The following is a 6,289-nucleotide window of genomic DNA, read 5'->3' on the forward strand; positions in this document are numbered from 1 at the left end:
ATATGCTCTGATACCACTTGTTGGATCGTGAAACGTCGATAGAGGGGGGGTGAATATCGATTCGAAAAACAACGAGTATAAAAGAGTTAAGCGCAGCGGAAATAAAACAGCTTAGACAGATGAACACGATGTTTTTTACTTCGTTCGGAGCCTGTGACGACTCCTACTCGAAGGCCCGTACTCCTTGAGTACTTTCGTTGGGCAATCACTAGCAGTTCTAATATTATTACAATTTAAAGTACAGAAATGCTAATGAAAATAAAACAAGTACCGACAAGAATTAAAGACGAGGAAAAGAGCGTATTATCGGATCTTCATTAGCGTCGCAGGAGCGCAGAGCAGCAGAGCAAGCAGTCTAAGAGTTCTGAGTTGATTCTGATCTCTGCCTCCGCCCCATCTTTTATATGAAGCTCGAGGCGCCCTGGATCCCTTCCAGGCGCCCTGGTGAGACGTGGCAAGTCCAACCAGCGAGCTCCAAGTGGCGACGCGCGGTCAGGATAATTTTTGCCTCCAGGGCGCCCGGGTGCCTCCCGGGCGCCCGGATCCCCTCCGGGCGCCCGGACCACCTTTTTCCAGCGAACAACTTTCCTGCAAAACAAGGTTAGTCCGAGACAAATAGATCCTGCAAAATAAAGTGTTAGCACAGTTTATGAGTTTAGTATAAGAAGTATGACTTAGCAAAATAGAGTATGACCTAGATTCCGTCTTTCCGAGACCGGAATCTAGTCACGATCTCGACTTAGATATCTGAAATGGATCTAAGTCGGATCGACGCCTAATGTTCCCTTCCCGGGAACGCGTCCTCGCAGTCACTCCCCTCCAGTGACTTACCTTACTTACCTGCCAGACGTCCGGTCATCCCTTCGACCCGTCTGGACTTCTCGCCAGCTATCCGGTCAGTCCGTCGACCTAGCTGGACTTCTCGTCAAGCGTCCGGTCAGCCCGTCGACCCGCTTGGACTTCTCGCCAGCTGTCCGGTCAGCCCGTCGACCTAGCTGGGCTTCGTGCCAGACATCTTGTCAGCCCGTCGACCTGTCTGGACTTTTCCTGCACACTCGATCAGAGTGTTAGACAACAACAAGCTAACTTAACCTGATTTGTCATTCATCAAAACCTGAGTTAAATCGTTAGTGCAAACCGCACCAACAGAACCGATGCTATTGTTGTCTCTTTGGGGAATGCATCCTCATCTACTCTTCTTCGGAGAATTTACCTTTTATCAGACTGGTCCTCCAGGACCGTCTGGACTTTTGCTCAGCGTCCGAGACTTTAGGTCTTCATGCCGAATGTTTTCTCCACGACACGTCTAGACTTCGACCTGGTCCGCGACCACCAAAATTTTCAGCTAGAGTCCCCGACTTTAGGATTTTACCCAAAGTGCTCGACCCGTCAAGACTTCGCCTTACCTAACTGCAATTAGGATTTTCCATAACCTAGGGTTACCACCCCATAGGACCTAAGGTTACCTCCCCTAGGGTTTTCTACCTATCTAAAATCTACTAGGACTTTTCTGTAAGCTCAGTCATACTTGTTAGATAATAAATAACATTAACTTTGGACTCTTTGTCATAATTAAAATTTAGATTTGATCATCTGATGTTTTCTGCACTAATAATTTTAATAAATTTTTATAATATTGATGTGACATAGTAAACTTATAAAAAAAAAAGACTTATTTAGAATGCTAATGACTGAAGATGCTCTGGATCAATTCTAACTGATTCAACCGCTAAGGATGGGACCACAAAGCATGATCCAATTAGATAATGACGGTATTAATTAACAAGGCTAATAATTCATCAGGTTGACCTTTGTTCTATCAAACCAACTTTGATTTCGGATCAGCTCAGATCAATTCAAACTGATTCAACACTCCAAGATAAAATCACTTAAGTGCGTCCTATTGATTCAGGGTTTATTCGATGTTGTCGGTATAGGCAATGTCCTCACCTCTCTCTAGCTCTCCTACTTGGATGAGAGAGTGGGAGATAGGGAGGAGAGACATAGAGAGAGGGGCACTGCCAGCTTGATCCAGTTAGATACCAACAGTATTAATGAACAAGGTACTGACGGTATTAATTACCAAACCAATAATTGATCATGATATGGTCGACCTTGGTCTTATTGTTGGAGAGCTGAATCAGAAGGCAAATGGAAAGGTTGGAGAACTACTGGAAATTGGCGGATTGGGGTGCATCCGCACTCAACATCATCTTCAACACTGCCACCTACGTCTGGAGGCGTATTTATCCTTACGTAGATATCACATTCACCGAGTACGCCGGCAAGCATCTGAAACGCAGCGAAGCTTATGCTGCCATCGACGCCTACCTCGGCGAGCTCTGTCGCAACACAGCATTCCGTATCAAGGCCACGACCCCAAACAAGGCAATGAGCCAATGACCACTACAAAAAAAATATAATTTAGGGAATATTTGGAACGAAAAACAAATTCGTCACTACTTAGCAATGAAAATAGCAACGAAATAAATCCGTCGGATATTAGCAACAAATATATATATTTGTCACAGAATTCGCTACCAATCGAAGTATAAATTTCGTTGGAAATTATACAATTTTGTGACAAATCTCTGGATTTGTTGTTAATTGTCAATGAATATATACGTCGCCGATTTTGTCGCAAATTAGGGACGAAATTTCAAATTCGTCCCAAAATTTAATTTTTTAGGTTAGACTTTTAAAAATTAGAAGATGACCCTAGAGAGCTCGGAATGACACGAAATAAGTTTCTATGGGTTCGTATCAATCTTCTGATCTTACTAATGGGCTCAGACATAATTTATAACCAATATATTGACGTTTATAAATTTTTGGAACAAAAATCAAATATTTATCAGTCGTTCAGGGTAAAAAATTTATAATTGTCAGTATATTTGTTAAAAATTAGGTTTGGCCCTATTAATAAGATTAGGAGAATGATATGAACCCATAAAAACTTGTTTCATGTCATTCCGAGTTCTCTATGGTCATCTTCCAATTTTTAAAAGTCTAACCTAAAAAATAAAATTTTGGGACGAACTTGAAATTTCGTCCCTAATTTGCGACGAACTTCTGAGTTCGTCCCACATTAGGGACGAATTTCCAAGTTCGTCACAAAAATTAATTTTTCAAAAATAAAAAAATGAGTTTAAAATGAGGAAGATGGATCTAGAGAGGTCAGAATCACATGAAACAAGTATGGGTTCTATCGATCTCCTGATCACAATGATGGCCTCAAATAACTAATAAAATTTTTTAATCATAATAATAATTATATAGAGTATTTGAACCTTAAGACTTGGTGAAAAGGAGTTAGAGTTGAAAATGATTAGGTGAGTTTGATATCCAAAAATCACTCACCTAAATATATTATGTGAAAAAAATATTTGAGGTCATCATTGTGATTAGGAGATCGATACGAACTCATAAGACTTGTTTCATGTGATTCCAAGCTCTCTAAGTCCATCTTCCGCATTTTAAACGTATTTTTTTATTTTTGAAAAAAATAATTTTTGCGACAAACTTGGAATTTCGTCCCTAATCTGGGTCGAACTCAGAAGTTCGTCACAAATTAGGGACGAAATTTCAAATTCGTCCTAAAATTTTATTTTTTAGGTTAGACTTTTAAAAATTGGAAGATGACCCTAGGAGCTCGGAATGACACGAAATAAGTTTCTATGGGTTTGTATCGATCTCCTGATCTTACTAATGGGCTCAAACATAATTTATAACCAATACACTGACGTTTATAAACTTTTAGAACAAGAATCAAATAATTATCAGTCGTTCAGGGTAAAAAATTTATAATCATCAGTATATTTGTTAAAAATTAGGTTTGACCCCATTAATAAGATTAGGAGAACGATACGAACCCATAGAAACTTATTTCATGTCATTCCGAACTCTCTAGGGCATCTTCCAATTTTTAAAAGTCTAATCTAAAAAATAAAATTTTGGGACGAACTTGAAATTTCGTCCCTAATTTGCAACAAACTTCTGATTTTGTCCCAGATTAGGGACAAATTTCCAAGTTTGTCGCAAAAATTAATTTTTTCAAAAATAAAAAAAATATATTTAAAATGCGGAAGATGAACCTAGAGAGCTCGGAATCACATGAAACAAGTTCCTATAGGTTCGTATCGATCTCCTGATCACAATGATGGCCTCAAATAACTAATAAAATTTTTTAATCATAATAATAATTAGATGGAGTCTCTGAACCTTAAGACTTGGTGAAAAAGAGTTAGAGTTTTAAAATGATTAGGTGAGTTTGATATCCAAAAATCACTCACCTAAATATATTGTGTGGAAAAAATATTTAAGGTTATCATTATGATCAGAAGATCGATATGAACCCATATGAACTTGTTTCATGTGATTCCGAGCTCTCTAAGTCCATCTACCTCAATTTAAACGTATTTTTTTCCTTTTTGAAAAAAAAATAATTTTTGCGACGAACTTGGAAATTCGTCCCTAATATGGGACGAACTCAGAAGTTCGTCGCAAATTAGGGATGAAATTCCAAGTTCACCCCAAAATTTTATTTTGTAGGTTAGACTTTTAAAAATTGGAAGATTGTCCTAGAGAGCTCGGAATAACACGAAATAAGTTTTTATGGGTTTGTATCAATCTCCTGATCTTAATAATGGGCTCAAACATAATTTATAACTAATACACTAACGTTTATAAATTTTTGGAACAAGAATCAAATATTTATCAGTTGTTCAGGGTACAAAATTTATAATTGTCGATATAATTGTTAAAAATTAGGTTTGGCCCCATTAATAAGATCAGGAGAACAATATGAACCCATAAAAACTTGTTTCGTGTCATTCCGAGCTCTCTAGGGCTATCTTCCAAATTTTGAAAGTCTAACCTACAAAATAAAATTTTGGGACGAACCTGGAATTTTGCGATGAACTTCTGAGTTCGTCCCATATTAGGGACTAATTCCCAAGTTCGTCGCAAAAATTTATTTTTTCAAAAATAAAAAAAAATGTGTTTAAAATACGGTAGATGGATTTAGAGATCTCGGAATCACATGAAACAAGTTCCTATGGGTTCGTATCGATCTCCTGATCACAATGATGGCCTTAAACATTTTTCCCACACAATATATTTAGGTGAGTGATTTTTGGATCATTTTCAAACTCTAACTCTTTTTCACCAAGTCTTAAGGTTCAAAGACTCCATCTAATTATTATTATTGATCCTGTCTGGGTGTTGAGTCAACAAACGCTGGGGACATGACGCTCTCGTTGACGACGTATGAGCCTCCGACTGGCATGAGCCTCCGGTGAGAACCTGCAAGCACAAAACCGAGCCGGGAAGGGGTTCCCAGCGACGGCCCTCCGATGCTCAAGTCAGCTCCGGCGAGAAGAGATCGAGGCAGAATAACGAGCGTGAAGACTAGCTACAGTGATGAGAATGCATACATCCGTCGAAGCCTGGGAGTCTTTATATAGGACCCCTAGGAGGTGCGTGCATGCTTCTTGAGGCATGCACGCTTCCCAAGACATACCTTAAAATGTATGTGTCAGAAAGTACGTTTGGCACCATACAGCAACCATCCGAGCATATCTCTGACAGGACAGTGGAAACTTCCACCGTACGATTTTCTGTCCGGCCCGGCCACTGACCATGTTGTTTGTCGGCGGCACATGTCTCGAGAAGGATATCACCAGCTGTCCCCTTCGTCTTCTTCTGCACCTTTTGTCTGTTACTAGTCTGAACGGGAGAGATGCTTGGACTCACTGCCGTCCGGGAAGGGACATGAATTGGACTGAACGGAAGAGACGCTCGGCCTGTCGGCCACCTGGTAGTTCGGTGGGCATCACGGCTGAGTCGAGCAAGTCATCCACTCGGCTGAGGACGACTGGCATGGTCTTCTGACCAAAAGGAGTCCTGATTGGCTTGTGAGCATCGGAAGCTCAGCATAACAGCCGAGCTGTCAAAGCGCCGGCTCGGGCGCTATCCACGCCGATCGCTCAGATAGGTTAACTTTGACTACGACCGCCACAGGGACGTTGACCATCATCCGGGCGGGTCCCCCTTTCTTACCAACGGATCACGTGCCTCCCCCTTAAGTCTAGTCGAAGGAGGCTGTAGGTCCGACTGACTAGACTAGTATGCCAACACAGGGCCGACCGGTCAGGGATGCCGAGAGGCCATAACATTACCTCATACCGCCGAACGGAAGTGTGCTCGCTATCACTTGGCAGAATTTTTTCTGATTGGTCTGCCTATCTGAAGATGGTCAGCGATGACCTGCCTCAGTTCTCCTCGGAAT

Source organism: Zingiber officinale, chromosome 10A (genome assembly GCF_018446385.1).
Source record: "Zingiber officinale cultivar Zhangliang chromosome 10A, Zo_v1.1, whole genome shotgun sequence".
In the NCBI taxonomy this organism is placed as follows: Eukaryota; Viridiplantae; Streptophyta; class Magnoliopsida; order Zingiberales; family Zingiberaceae; genus Zingiber; species Zingiber officinale.